The 17092-nt window shown below is 36.0% G+C and overlaps 1 protein-coding gene across 3 annotated transcripts in view; it reads right to left on the bottom strand.

Annotated features, from left to right (window-relative positions):
• Positions 1 to 17092, bottom strand: part of WNT7B (Wnt family member 7B) — a 246008-nt gene that overhangs the window by 130429 nt on the left and 98487 nt on the right. For 2 of the 3 annotated variants that reach the window (XM_053719011.1, XM_053719010.1), the window contains one exon: positions 16833 to 16943. The exons of the other annotated variant lie outside the window; for it this stretch is intronic. The gene's annotated coding sequence lies outside the window, so the exon portion shown is untranslated. The remainder of the gene's footprint in view (positions 1 to 16832; positions 16944 to 17092) is intronic. 3 annotated transcript variants of the gene reach the window in all.

Raw genomic sequence — 17092 nt, forward strand, 5'->3', positions numbered from 1 at the left:
TTAGCTCCCAGCAGTGCATTGCTGCCCCTTCAACAAAGGATTCAAAGAGAATAAAGCAAATTTGATAACAGACTTAAATTGGAAATTTGTCTTAAATTGTATGCTCTGTCAGAATCCGAAAAATATGGGGTTTCAGGTCCCTTTGTTTTATGTCCCTTTACAAAAAGTAATTTTCTTTGATGTAAATGACTTATAAAAACTGCATATACAAACACCAGGTGTGCTACAACTTTACAAAATAAAATAATTATATATGGAGGGGATATGTGACCCAACAGACAACCAGAATAATTTCATTTGTAATAAAATTAATAAATAAAACATTTGGGCCTAGGTTAAAAGTGGAGCCTATATCGCGACTCTAAGCTCATTATAGAGCACAATCTGATTAAGTGAATGGCAAAAAAAGATTTACAGAAAATCTTAAAGGGATATTAAACACTAAATAAATGCTAGCTAAAATGATGCATCCAAAGAAAAGATTAGTCTCAGAATAACATGTAGATGTAATTTTTTTAAATTTTCATTAGTTGTTTAAATTAAATAAGTGTAAAGTTTTAGTGTCTATAAACAATGGGAGCTGCCATGTTGTAACTTAGGTCAGTGATTTTCAACCTTTTTTTTGCTGTGGCACACTTTTTTACATTAAAAAATCCTGCGGCACACCACCATCCCAAAATTTTACAAAATCACACATTGTAGCCTAATACAGCATATATATATATAAAGGTAATAGAAGACAGCACTCGCTGGGCTTAAGGATAAGCAATAGAAGGTTTTATTTACCTGACGTTATGGGGGCCGCTCCCCTTCATCAGACCTCGAAACGTCACGTAAATAAAAGCTTCTATTGCTTATCCTTAAGCCCAGCGAGTGCTGTCTTCTATTACCTTTATCTCTACCTGCATTCAGCATCCTGGCAACTGGACACCTGTTTGTGCGAGTGCACCAGCCTCTGTGAATATATATACAGTGGGGTAAAAAAGTATTTAGTCAGCCACCAATTGTGCAAGTTCTCCCACTTAAGAAGATGAGACCTGTAATTTTTATCATAGGTATACCTCAACTATGAGAGACAAAATGTTGAAACAAATCCAGACAATGTCTGATTTGGATAGAATTTATTAGCATATAATGGTGGAAAATAAGTATTTGGTCACCTACAAACAAGCAAGATTTCTGGCTCTCACAGACCTGTATCTTCTTCTTTAAGAGGCTCCTCTGTCCTCCACTCATTACCTGTAATAATCGCATCTGTTTGAACTTGTTATAAGTATAAAAGACACCTGTCCACAACCTCAAACAGTCACACTCCAAACTCCACTATGGTGAAGACCAAAGAGCTGTCGAAGGACACCAGAAACACAACTGTAGACCTGCACCAGGCTGGGAAGACTGAATCTGCAATAGGTAAGCAGCTTGGTGTGAAGAAATCAACTGTGGGGGCAATAATTCGAAAATGGAAAACATACAAGACCACTGATAATCTCCCTCGATCTGGGGCGCCACGCAATATCTCACCCCGTGGGGTCAAAATGATCACAAGAACAGTGAGCAAACATCCCAGAACCACACGGGGGACCTAGTGAATGACCTGCAGAGAGCTGGGACCAACGTAACAAAGGCTACCATCAGTAACACACTACGCCGCCAGGGATTCAGATCCTGCAGTGCCAGACGTGTCCCCCTGCTTAAGCCAGTACATGTCCGGGCCCGTCTAAAGTATGCTAGAGAGCATTTGGATGATCCAGAAGCTGATTGTGAGAATGTCATATGGTCAGATGAAACCAAAGTAGAACTGTTTGGTAGAAACACAACTTGTCGTGTTTAGAGGAGAGATAATGCTGAGTTGCAACCATAGAACACCATACCTACTGTGAAGCATGGGGGTGGCAACATCATGCTTTGGGGCTGTTTCTCTGCAAAGGGAACAGGACGACTGATCCGTGTACATGAAAGAATGAATGGGGACATGTATCGTGAGATTTTGAGTGCAAACCTCCTTCTATCAGCAAGGGCATTGAAGATGAAACGTGGCTGGGTCTTTCAGCATGACAATGATCCCAAACACACCGCCTGGGCAACGAAGGTGTGGCTTCGTAAGAAGCATTTCAAGGTCCTGGAGTGGCCTAGCCAGTCTCCAGATCTCAAAACCATAGAAAACCTTTGGAGGGAGTTGAAAGTCTGTGCTGCCCAGCGACAGCCCCAAAACATCACTGCTCTAGAGGAGATCTGCATGCAGGAATGGGCCAACATACCAGCAACAGTGTGTGACAACCTTGTGAAGACTTACAGAAAACGTTTGACCTCTGTCATTGCCAACAAAGGATATATAACAAAGTATTGAGATGAACTTTTGATATTGACCAAATACTTATTTTCCACCATAATTTGCAAATAAATTCTTTCCAAATCAGACAATGTGATTGTCTAGATTTGTTTCCACCTTTTGTCTCTCATTGTTAAGGTATACCTATGATGAAAATTACAGGCCTCTCTCATCTTCTTAAGTGGGAGAACTTGCACAATTGGTCGCTGACTAAATACTTTTTTGCCCCACTGTGTATATATATATATATATATATATATATATATATATATATACACACACACACACACTGTACTGTGCTGTGCTGTCATGCCATGACTCCTACAAACTATACATGACATATTGACATTCATTCACAAACAATCATAATGATTGTCTGTGAATGAATGTCAATATGTCATGGTTGTAAATGATGCCTGATGAGCCTGTCACATACCTCCCAATATTTCAAAATTTGAAAGAGGGACACCCTCGCACTCCAGTCCTCCGGTCATGTTCCTTGTGCTGAGAAGGAACGTGAGTGACGTGACCTAGCTGGAACTGTTCTGGAGGAGGAGCAAAGCATGGGGGATTGAAATGTCGTGTTGTGCTGCGTGTAGAGCCGGCACTAGACACGTGTTGTGGTGGGTGGGGGTTCCTTCCAAGTGTGAACACGTGTCGGGGAGGCGAGCTGCCGCTGCGTAGTTACCCTCAGTCATCATCTCACTCAAAATAAAAAAACGGCCCAGAATAAAAAAACAAGCAAAATTTAAAAAAATGTCACACTGTTGTCAGTCTGCCGCGGCACACCTGAGGATCTCTCACGGCACACTGGTTGAAAAACACTGACTTAGGTTACCTTCTCTGCTGTGGCCAATTAGGGACAGTTATAAATAGGTCACTAGAGTGGAATATAACAGTGACAGGAAAAGGAGACAAAATAAATAATTAAAGTATATTGCAGACTTTTATATATATATATATATACGATTTATCATTTTATATTATCATCTAGGGTGCGCTATTATGACTTTTATTGCAAGTTTTGAGTTATGTGTTGCCTACGTTTTTCAGTGCGCCCCCATAGAACTTTATTATGCGACGGACCTAGTGCCCATCTGGTCTATCTTACATGCAGATCTGTGTGAGTACATGAATCAAGCAGGAAGTAATGATGGGGGCGATTGAATTAAAAAAAAAAAACAACATAGCGATCAAACATGTATTAGCTTTAGGAATAATATTTTATTGTTATTTTGTTCAAAATTTACCATCACTTTAACAAATTCCCTTGTCCTAATATGGTAACCAGTTCAATATGCCAGAATTTCAGGCAAAAACAGTGCATGAAAGATTTGTTAAGTTTTGCTTATTTTTCTAAGCCAGTAAAAGACCAATTGTTTGAATAAGTAAAACCACACAAATTGTATACACAATATAACAGTTAATCTGGCCAAAACCATAAAAAAACCTATAAGAAACAGGAGTTTTAAAGATATTCACAGCAGGGAACATTATGATGCCAACGCAAAAGTATAGAAAGTTTACAGCTTTGACCCTTACAAATGTAAACAGTGTTTGTGTTTACAGAAACTTTATTTGGAACAATAAAATAAGGAAGGAACATATAACTCAAGATCCGAAAGAAAAAGAATATCAGCACTGGAAAACGATCTGCTGGAGTGGGGAAATTAATGCAATTATTATACAAATTAGAACGTACACAGGGCACGTTTACATTGTTGATGTAAAATATAAGCTGTAAAGTGTTAACAAATTTCATATAAGTTTTTTTTTCAGATTCTCTTTACCTAGGTTTGCATACATGCTCATTTTATTTTACAAGAGCACAAAATGTTTGTTAGGTATTAATTCTAATTCTAACCCCTTTTTTAAACAATGGCCATTTTTAGATGTCAATTAGCATTTCAGAGCCTGTTGCTTGGCAACCCTAACCCAAAGAGACTTGTTTTGAATTGGCCACCTTCAGCTATGATGGACTCAGCTACAATAGACATGCAAATATATTTAATTTACATCTATGTCAAACACTTATGTTTTGTTTAATATATTATGGTTTTAAACAATATCTTATTTATATAATTAGTAAAAGCTCCCATTTATATATGAAACTGACACAATTCTCAAATATTCTTATGATTTTATTGACTATGTGTGTTTTGCAGGATTTTTAAATGTTTAAATCTGTTTCTTTATGCTTAATTCTCTTGTCCAATTTTATTTATTGTTATAATATCACTATAATACCAGAAAAAAAAGTGTATCAAGCAGCAGGCAGAAAAGTTCTCAAGCAGAAAACCTGTCCACCTGCAACCCCACTTGTGATGCAGCATCGCTTGGTGAAATTTAAGATTGAATAAGAGCTCTCTTGTGCAATCACACTCTCTGCTCTCACGCTACCAGTCGTGCAAGAGCAGAGCCTGTCAATCACACCAAAAAAGTGATTAGGAATTAGCAAGAATCATGGTTATACGCTCCCTCATTTGAGCTTGAATTGGATAGTTCCAAAAGCTATATAAATTTTCCCTTATACATAACTTAAAACTGTTACCTTATTCATATGACATTAGAATGTCTCTATAATACAGAAGACTCATTAGGAGATCACCCATAAATTACATTTTTTAAATATGAAATCCTTTCAAGATAAAGAGATACAATTTGAACCTATTTACTCTTAGATGACAGCCCTAGCAATATGCTGTAACTCTACCTGTTGTCCATATAACCTGGTAAAGAACCACTGCGCTTATATCCCATCTTTTACTATTGGTGGATCTGCACACATGACGTCACATGATTTTATTTTCATAGACATCTGCTGCAAGAGTCCAGTGTTTACTGAGAGCATATTTTGTTTTTGTGCTGTCCATCTTCTACCTAAATTTAAAGCATACTGAGGTTATATGGGCAGTGTTCTATTTCCCACTAATGTGTTTACAATGACTTGCTATACCTGCTGCATCATTTTAAATGTTTTACAACATTTCCTTTATATTTATTGTTGCGATTGGAAAAAAAAAAATATTTTGCTCACTGAAACCACAGTAGTATTGGCATTTTTGAATAGACAGATATATAATGATATATAATAAGTAGGTCTGCTTTTTCCAACAAGCTCAGTCCATTTGAAATGGTGTGTTCTGGAGAACAATAGGTTGTGGTTCCTATGAGCAAAACTAGCTATTTCACATAAAAAAATAAACACAAAGAAACAATTTCCAAATCATTTAATACCTTGCAACTGGTATAACATATTATTGGAAACATTACGTAAAAACTATTTTTACAGCACAATGTCCATTTAAGGACAGCTACCTTCAACTCATTTAGAGCCAGAAAATATGTGAGAGACACTTTATAAATGAATGATATAGTACATAATTGTCTATACAATCCTGAACAGGACTTTCTAAGTGTTATATAGGGTCAGTATGGCAAAGATATGTTCTATCAAATTAGATTTTGCATTAAAAGCCCTTTATTTATCTTTTGCTAACATAGATGTGCTTATTGAGCCATGGGACGTCTAATGCCTTAAGTTATTTGTCACTTTTACTTGCTGCAACACCCAGACCTTGTTAATCAGGCTTCTGCCAGGGAGATTTCCTGTCTTTGGTACATAAAGCATATTCAGAAAGTGTTATGTGGCAGCCTTATGCTAAAATCCACATTATTTATTTATTTTCAAATCAATTTACACTCTATACCCCATAATGACAAAGCCAAAACACAGATTTTTGATAACTTTGCAAATGTATTAAAAAAGTAAAAAACTGAAGTATCACATTGGTGCAAGTATTCAGACCATTAACTCCTTGCTTAATTGAAGCACGTTTGGCAGCGATTACAACCTCAAGGCTTTTTGGGTATGATGCGACAAGCTTTGCACACCTGGATTTAGTGATTTTCTGCCATTCTTCTCTGCAGATCCTTTCAAGCTCTATACAAAGTATAACCAGTCCCCACTAGTACAGCAAACATACAGAGACAGCAGCACTTCCAGAAGTAATATAGTTGCATTTATTGTAGAAGACCCATCACAGAGCAGAGCAGCAACACACAGCAACGTTTCGGGGTAAAAATCCCTTAATCGGTGGACAGCCATTTTCAGGTCTCTCCAGAGATGCACGATTGTGCTCAAGTCTGGACTCTGGCTGGGCGATTTAAGGGCATTTACAGAGTTGTCCCTTAGCTACTTTTGGCTGTTGTCTTAGGGTCATTGTCCTGTTGGAAGGTAAACTTTTGTCCCAGTCTGAGGTCCTGAGCGCTCTGCACCAGGTTATCATTAAGGATATTTCTTTATTTTGCGGCATTTAGCTTTCCTTCAACCCTGACTAGTCCCTCTCGTTGAAAAACACCCCAACAGCATAATGCTACCACCACCATGCTTCACTGTTAAGATAATATTGTGCAGGTGATGAGCGGTGCATGGATTCCTCCAGACATTACACTTGGAATTGAGGCCAAACCATTTAATCTTCATTTCATTAGAGCAGAGAATCTTTTTTCTCACAGTCTGAGAGTCCTTTAGATGCTTTTTTGAAAATTCCAAGCGGGCTTTCATGTGTCTTGCATTATGGAGAGGTGGAAAGCCCAGATCGGTGAAGTGTTGCAGTGATGGTTGTCCTTCTGTAAGTTTTTCCCTTCTCCACACATGATCTCTGGAGCTCTATCAGAGTGACAATCGGGTTCTTGGTCACCTCTCTTACCAAGGCCCTTCGACCCTCGATTGCTTAGTTTGGCCAGATTGCCAGCTCTAGAAAGAGTTCTGGTTGTTCTAAACTTCTTCCATTTAAGAATTATGGAGGTTACTGTGCTCTTGGGAACCTTGAATGTAGCCAAATTATTTTTGTAACTTTCCCCAGATCTGTGCCTTGATACAGTCCTGTCTCTGAGCTCTGAAGGGGGTTCCTTTGACCTCATGGCTTGGTTTTTGCTCTGATATGCATTTTCATCTGAGACCTTATATAGACAGGTGTGTGCATTTCCAAATCAAGTACAATCAATTGAATTTTTCCTCAGATGGACTCCAATCAAAGTGTAGAAACATCTCAAAGATGATCCAGAGAAATGGAATGCACATGAGTTAAATTTCAAGTGTCATAGTAAAGGGTCTAAATACTTATGTCAATGTGATATTTCAGTTTTTTCTTTTTAATAAATTAATATATAATATGTGTGAATATTCCTTTAAATCCACGACTGTCTGTAACACTTTCTATCCTAGAGGGTAATAATGCAGTGTCACTCGCACAAGTAAACAAATGCTTTGGGAGAATTTGCTGTCTCTTCAGAGTGCTTCACACAATTATTTCACACTATCAATTCCCTGCTTAGCGAAGGAGACAGATGCCATAGTCAGATTTGGCTCTACTAGAAAGGAAGAGCTGGTATTTTACGTGGGTGTAAATTAGTGTGTACCCAAAAATACTCCAGGGACGTTAAGCAATCAGTTGGAAATATGTCCAGAGAGCAGGAGGTAACACAAATCCTGATCATTTGCTAACAATATTATATAAAAAGTGGCAGCAAACTCTTGTGATATGAGATAACTGATCCTGCAAAGGAACAAAGCTAAACCATAGACAAAATATAAAGAGAACATTAATGGTGTGTGTTCTATTTTATCTATCTATCTATCTATCTATCTATCTATATCTGCCTGTCCTTTCTATCTATCTATCTATCTATCTATCTATCTATCTATCTATTGATCAATCAATCAATCTATTAATCTATCTATCTATCTAGCTATCTATATCTGCTTGTCCTTTCTTTCTTTCTATCTATCTATCTATCTATCTATCTGTCTGTCTGTCTGTCTGTCTCTATCTATCTATCTATCTATCTATCATCTATCTATCTATCTATCTATCTATCTATCTGTCTATTTGTCTATTTGTCTGTCTGTCTGTCTGTCTGTCTGTCTGTCTGTCTGTCTATCTATCTATCTATCTATCTATCTGTCTGTCTGTCTATCTATCTATCTATCTATCTGTCTGTCTGTCTGTCTCTATCTATCTATCTATCTATCTATCTATCTATTGATCAAGCAATCAATCTATCAATCTATCTATCTATCTATCTAGCTATCTATATCTGCCTGTCCTTTCTATCTATCTATCTATCTATCTATCTATTGATCAAGCAATCAATCTATCAATCTATCTATCTATCTATCTAGCTATCTATATCTGCCTGTCCTTTCTTTCTATCTTTCTATCTATCTATCTATCTATCTATCTATCTATCTGTCTGTCTCTATCTATCTATCTATCTATCTATCTATCTGTCTATTTGTCCGTCTGTCTCTCTCTCTCTCTCTCTCTCTCTCTCTCTCTCTCTATCTATCTATCTATCTATCTGTCTGTCTGTCTGTCTGTCTGTCTCTATCTATCTATCTATCTATCTATTTATCTATCATCTATCTGTTTGTCTTTCTGCCTCTCTATCTATCTATCTATCTATCTATCTATCTATCTATCTGTCTGTCTGTCTGTCTGTCTGTCTGTCTGTCTGTCTGTCTGTCTGTCTGTTTCTCTCTATCTATCTATCTATCTATCTATCTATCTATCTATCATCTATCTATCTATCTATCTGTTTGTCTGTATGTCTGTTCTATCTACCTATATCTCACCTATTATCTATCATCTGTCTATTTAATATATATCTATTGTCTTTCTGTCCTATCTATCTACCTATCTATGAAATATATAATAACTTTCTACTAGACTACAAGAGCAAGACTAGTCAGAAGCCAGATATTAGGTTTTCCCATATGTGATCTTGAATTAACTACTTATTTAATCCCTGAATATTAAACTGTATAAAATTATTCAACATCTTACATTTTATTCAAGCTTTCTTTACTAAGGGTTAAATATTAATCTGTATTCCAAAAGTCTGTAAAGAGCCTGTTTCTACAATAGCTGACTTTTATACCTAACAAGCATTTCATTTAGCAAAGTTATCAATTAATAAAAAATCACTATAAAGTATAAAGACTTTACAAAGAAACAGAGATTTTGACACTAGATAAAAACCAAAGGACAACTCTGTCAATATTTTCTGTAAAGTGTAAGCGTTATTTGCGGTCCACTGAGTAAGACCAGCTCACGCTAATGTGTGCTAGTATTACAAGTTGGCAGCAATGTGAACGCAAGCTCATGTTTGCAATGCTGAGAAGCACTGTGCTCACAAGAATGCGCTTCTATAGGCTCCAATGGGAGCCTCGTTCCGATGCCGTCATACATGGCACAGAACCAAAGTGCAGTGAAGGGGGTAAGTAGCACAGCAATGACACTAAATTGTAAATATATATGTATATGCTGATACTGATACATACATACTGATATACTGATATATATTTATGTGTTTATATGTGTATATATATATATATATATGTATATGCTGATACTGATACATACTGATATACTGATATATATTTATGTGCTTATATGTGTATATATATATATGTATATGCTGATACTGATACATACTGATATACTGATATATATTTATGTGTTTATATGTGTAAATATATATGTATATGCTGATACTGATACATACTGATATACTGATATATATTTATGTGTTTATATATGTATATGCTGATACTGATACATACTGATATACTGATATATATTTATGTGTTTATATGTGTAAATATATATGTATATGCTTATACTGATACATACTGATATATATTTATGTGTTTACATGTGTGTATATATATATGTATATACTGATACTGATACATACTGATATACTGATATATATATTTATGTGTTTATATGTGTATATATATATATATGTATATACTGATACTGATACATACTGATATACTGATATATATATTTATGTGTTTATATGTGTATATATATATATATGTATATACTGATACTGATACATACTGATATACTGATATATATTTATGTGTTTATATGTGTGTATATATATATATATATATATATATATATATATATATATATGTATATGCTGATACTGATACATACTGATATACTGATATATATTTATGTGTTTATATGTGTATATATATATATATATGTATATGCTGATACTGATACATACTGATATACTGATATATATTTATGTGTTTATATGTGTAAATATATATGTATATGCTGATACTGATACATACTGATATACTGATATATATTTATGTGTTTATATGTGTATATATATATATATATGTATATACTGATACTGATACATACTGATATACTGATATATATTTATGTGTTTATATGTGTATATATATATATATGTATATGCTGATACTGATACATACTGATATACTGATATATATTTATGTGTTTATATGTGTAAATATATATGTATATGCTGATACTGATACATACTGATATACTGATATATATTTATGTGTTTATATGTGTATATATATATATATATATGTATATGCTGATACTGATACATACTGATATACTGATATATATTTATGTGTTTATATGTGTAAATATATATGTATATGCTGATACTGATACATACTGATATACTGAAATATATTTATGTGTTTATATGTGTAAATATATATGTATATGCTGATACTGATACATACTGATATACTGATATATATTTATGTGTTTATATGTGTAAATATATATGTATATGCTGATACTGATATATACTGATATACTGAAATATATTTATGTGTTTATATATGTAAATATACAGATTAACACATAAATGTATATAAGCATTTACATATATATTTACTGGGAACACACAGTTCCCATTAACCGCAATGTAAAGGCACTTTTCAGTGCTTTTTTTTTTTTTTTTTTTTAAAACAATCCACACCGCTCACTTTAGGCCCCCAAAACTGTCTTTGGCAGTTATTTTATTACAAAATAAAAATGCTACAATTTTTATTTTTTTTAAAAAAATACACACAATATCTGGTTAATTTTATAAGTGCTAATTGCTACTCGCGAGCTTGTGGTAACAATAACCAGCCACTTGTAATGGCTGATTATTTTTCGCACGCCTACAAATGGCCGAATTAGAGCTCCACTTGTAATCTAACCCTTAGTTTGTAGGATAGTATTATGATTATCCCAGGTATTCTTGCATTATCTCTCAGTATTTGCAATATCATATTATATATTATACATAATCTATCCTAAATGCCTCTGCCAGGCTGATCCACCTTTCCTTTGCTCTGTATCTGCTGCACCTCTCTGCGAGTCCCTTCATTGGTTCCCCATTCACAGCAGAATTAAATTAAAAATTCTCACCCTTAAATACAAAACTCTCACCAACGCCGCTCCCCTCTACCTATCCTCTCTAATAAACAAGTATACTCCAGCCATCCACTAAGATCCAACAATCCCCTGCTCCTTGCATCTGCGACTATCACCTCCTCTCATGCTAGACTGCAGGACTTCTGTCGTGCAGCACCTATCCTCTGGAACACTCTCCCTCGTGCTGTCAGGCTTTGCCCTAATCTTTCTTCCTTTAAATGCTCTCTGAAGACTTTTCTGTTTAGAGAAGCCTATCACCCAACTCAATAACAAATTAATTTCACTTACCTAACATTTCCCTCATCTAACTCTGTATTAACATCTTTCTCAATCTTGCAGTCCTCACCTCCTGTTTCTCAACCTCCTACCCTTCTAGATTGTAACCAGATGGTTGGAGTAGTGGTAAAATATTATGATGCAAATATAATCAGTGTTCCTTAGAATCTGCTGGTTATTAGATGAGCATTATTTCAGGCTTCATCATTCTTTAGTGAAAAGAAGCCTGAGAATTGTTGTGTTTGTGGCATTCGGCTAATTTCAGCTCTGGATATATTTGGGAAAAGGTGCAGCACAAATATCTGTTCTACACCCATGTATGTCACAATGATATGAACTGATGTTATATATATGATGAAGTTAGATGTTTTGTAATGTAAGTGGCATATTATTTATAAAACTGTATGTGAGTGAAACTGGTTTTCAAAATAAATTCCTGAAAACAGAAAACTGTGATCCAGATTACGAGTGGAGTGCAAAATTGAGCTTTCGCAATCATAATACCAGAGCAAGCAAAGGTGGGCTTGTATTTGAAGTTAAACTCAATTGCATGGAAGCTTGGCACTCACAAGAGCGAGCTTCCATAGGCTCCAATGGGAGCCTCGTTCTCATGCCGATAGTCACAGAAGAGAACTTAGTGCAGCGAAGGGGGTAAGTCGCCAGGGCCGCCACTAAAAATTTTGGGGCCCCTTACTTAACCACTGACCAGCCCCCCCCTTTTGACATTTGCAATTTTTGACCAAATGACTAAAACATATGTGCACTTTATTCTTAAGTGTAGTCAAACTTGGAAATGTTGTAAAGGTAGTAACATACAAACACAGAGACACACAGAAACACTCATACACTGAAACACACACTCACACATAAGGATTTACATATAGACACTCTAGCAGACACACAAACACAGAAACACTCATACACTGAAACACACACTCACACATAAGGATTCACATATAGACACTCTAGCAGACACACAAACACACTCAGACACTCAGCACTGGTTTACATTGACCTGACAAATAATGAGGTAGACTACAGTTTTGTCAAAAAGGAGATTTACAATTCAAAATTATGCCAACTATATGATGACAACAGCATGCAGTGGCTGAAAGGAATTTAAAGATTAAGTGGTGGATTGGTGACTTCCGGAAAGGTCTCATTAGTCTCAAAGTCTGTAGAAAGATGTGAATAATCAGTAGTAAGGTCAAAATGTCCTAAAAAGGAACAGATAATGGACACACACACACACACACACACACACATACACAAACACAAACTTGCACATACACCCAAGGAAACACCCACAGAGACAGCCTCAGAAAACACACAGACATACACACTCACAGACACCCACAGAAAACACACAGATACATAAACACACAGAGAGACACCCACAGGAAACACACAAAAACATACATACACACACCCTCACTGTGACATCCACAGAAAACACACAAAGACACACACCCTCACAGAGACACCCATAGAAAACAAAGACATATGCACACACCCTCACAGAGACATCCACAAAAAAACACACACACACCCTCACAGAGACAAACACAGAACATTCACATAGACATGCGCACATACCCTTACAGAGACATCCGCAGGAAAGCTGTTGAAGACCGCCTTTTATCTCAGTGTATTTTGACAGTTTTTCACAGTGCAAGTTTACGTGTGTGATATAGATTACATTGTCCTTAGTCCCATAGAGTTTTTTTATGAGTCAGCACTGATTGGCTAAAAAGCAAGTCTGTCAAAAGAACTAAGATAAGGGGGGTGTCTGCAGAGGCTTATATACAAAGTAATCACAGAGGTAAAAAGTGTATTAATATAGCTGTGTTAGTTATGCAAAACTGCGGAATGCGTATTAAAGGGATTATCTATCTTTTTAAACAATAACAAATATCAAGTAGACTGCCCCTTTAAACACATAGTTAAAGTCAGCTATAGAGTGGAAAAAGCACTACATGTATCTAGCTAAACATATCTGGTGAACCAATGACAACAGACAAAAGTGTGTAGCCACCAATCACCATCTATCTCCCAGTAGTGCATTGCTGCTTCTGGACCTACTCTTCAACAAAGGACACCAAGTAAATCTGATAGTAGAAGTAAATTAAAATGTATCTTTAAATTGCACACTGTATTGGAATCATAAAAGGTGCAACGTTTGCCTTTCATTTCCCTGGTCAAAATCATACTAATGATCTAATCTAATGCTAATCTTTAAAAAAAACAAAAAAAACTGGCTTATAATGGAGACAACTTTACATAAATATACACATTCAGCTTAACAATAATTACTTGCCAAAACTTAATGCTAGCAATATGTTTGTGTCTAGCCTTTTTCTCTGTGGACTAAAGATCAGATTGGCTCTTCCGATAAGGAAAATGGTGGTTGGGTTTGGCTATTGAAAAATTATTGCATTCAAAATTGTTAATTTGTTTAAAAAATGTTAAGACTTGGCTGCAATATCTTGTAATTAACAAAAACATTTTGCAGGAAAAAGATATTTACATGTAATAAAACTACAGCGCACGTACCAGAACTGCTGTGAAATTCATACTTTTAATAGAAATTTAAAAGCCTATAGTTTTCCTTATCTCTCTGAGGTCTGTCGTATTCTCTACACATTTCCCCAATGCAGATCTCTCAGTTTTATCTTGCAACGTGAAAGGTTGTGAAATTGTCTCAAATTACGCAAAATACCATAACAGAAAAACACAGGTATACGAAAATAGAGGTGAATCTATAATACTATACACTGAGAGCGGAGTAATCTGATTTGTTTGGCAGCAGTATTTCATTTGTAAAGTTCACTCCCTGCACCCTGCTAACTTTACTCTCCTCAGGGGAGTTTCCGTTTCCAAAAAGCTCTATTATTTTCTATAGGAGACATCTCGCAGATCGCAGGGACAGACCCTTTTTATAGAGAATTCCCAGCCCTTGTGAGTGTTAGCATTTTTTTATTTTTATTTTAACATCAGATCTGGCAATTGTTCGTTAATCTGGCCCTTAGTGAGCATTGGAGTGGGAAGATATTATTCCATATAATTTCCCCTCATAATTTGATTTTCCTAGTTGTGCCGCCCTAGGCACAAGCCTAGCTGGTGCTGGGCTTGCTCCTTGGATACTAGAGGGCTGCAACATTGTACTTGTTTAAATATATCAGCACATAACTATCATTAATGCTTAAACAAAATTGAATGTAAAACTGGCAGAGCCATAATAGCATCTAAACACATACATACAATACAATATAATCTTATTTATATAGCATTGCATTGGGTGCTGACTTGTTGCAAGGTGTTCTCGTCATGCACATCACTACCTGAAGGCGCATGACGAGCCCTTCTTGTCATGCAGGGTGATTGCCGATCAAACGGTGTTTTCAGCGATTCCCCATACTACAGGTTGGTGATCGTTTTTGGCCTAGTGGGCGGCACTCCCAGGCTTTATGGGAGTGTCGTTGACATCACCAGATATGCGAGTGGTGACATCACAAAGGGGGCAGAACTGGGAAGCTCACTGCAGCTGCAAGGTAGCTGGATGGAGAGGTTCCTAAATCCCCTCAGTATCAGCTCCCACATCAGTTACAAACCTCCAAGACCCCTCATTGGGATGGGGAGGTTCCTAAATCCCCTCAATATCAGCTCCCACAGCAGCTACAAACATCCAACATCCCTAATTCCAAAGAGAATCCCCTGCTTGGATTCTCCTTGGAATGGGACATTATATGTGCAAAATCTGGTATGTGTAGAGACCCCTAACAAAGTTTATTGTCTAGTAGACAAGTCCTTCTCTTAAAAAAATATATGAATTTTGTCTGTATAGTCAGGTGATCATTGTGGTAACAATGAACACTTTGCAAGAAAAAGGTGCTTTTGTTTCTGTTCTGAACAATGGGATCTCTCTAATCTATATTATAACCCCCAAAAGCCTGTATGGACCCCTATTTCACATGGCTGCTCATGATGACAATTTAGTTAGGTGATCACAGTAACAGCAGTGGCCACTTGGCTATTCAGTATTATTTAATAAAATCTATTTCAATTCCCATGAATTATAAATGTAATAATGGTATATTGTGGATCTGCTGGGCCAGCTGAAAAAAACAATATATACTTTGAGTGGGTCACTCACTGAAATTTGACTTACAATAGGGTTTACATCTAGGTGTCTCAAAATTGACGCACTGTGTGAAAAAAGTCTTAGCAGCGAACGTTAAATTGAAACAGCATACAGGACGTTCACCAGATTACCTTGCAGCTAGCGATCACAGCCTAAGATTTAATCAACAGATTTACATACGTAGAAATAAAGATTTCATTCTGCTTAAAACCAACTGGACCATCTACGTTTCCCAATCTACAATATACTATAACTCTAATGCATAATTAGTCTTCATGTGTAACATGACATCACTCAACTGTTTAATCAATTTGCCCCCAAATTTGCTAGAAGCCTAACCTAGTCAGACTCTCTGTGCTCAAACTGATTTAAAGGGACGATTGTCTGTAAAACTAAAATGCTCTAATTCATTACATCTTATTAACTTCTTTATTGTTTTCTATGTGTTTCAATCCTATCAAAAGGGTTAAATGCATAGTTAAAGCTAAGCTCCAATACCGATGATGGAGAGCAAATAAAAAGCATTCATACATGTATATGCTCCAATCACAGGGGGAGTTCCAGGACTGCAATTCTAACTTCGTTTTCATTCATTTGAAAGTGGTAAACACATAGTAAAAGAAAGGACTTTTTTATATATTAAAAAAAAATTATTTAATGAAATAGAGCATTTTATGTTTACGCTAGAATCTCACTTTAAATCCACAGATATGTCTAACAGATAATGCCTATCTCCTGAGGTTGTTCTACTTTTGTGTTATTCCCTATCAGTGTAAGGCTATTACACATATCCACTGACCTTTCTGCAAAGTAGTACTTTTGAAAATTCACCCGGGAATCTTCCACACTTCAGATTCAAATCACGTCCTCTTGTTCTAGTATTCCTCATTTTCTCAAAAATGCTTCCCTCCTGAAATATATTAAATTCCTTAATATATTTGAAGGTTCCTCTCATATAACCCCTTCCCTTCCTTACCACTGCAATCTACACATTAAAGTATCTTCTAATATAAGTAATAGGTCTTGGTCTGTATATGTACCAGATGATTCACTAACAAC

The sequence above is a fragment of the Bombina bombina genome, chromosome 6, assembly GCF_027579735.1.
Source record: "Bombina bombina isolate aBomBom1 chromosome 6, aBomBom1.pri, whole genome shotgun sequence".
Taxonomy (NCBI): domain Eukaryota; kingdom Metazoa; phylum Chordata; class Amphibia; order Anura; family Bombinatoridae; genus Bombina; species Bombina bombina.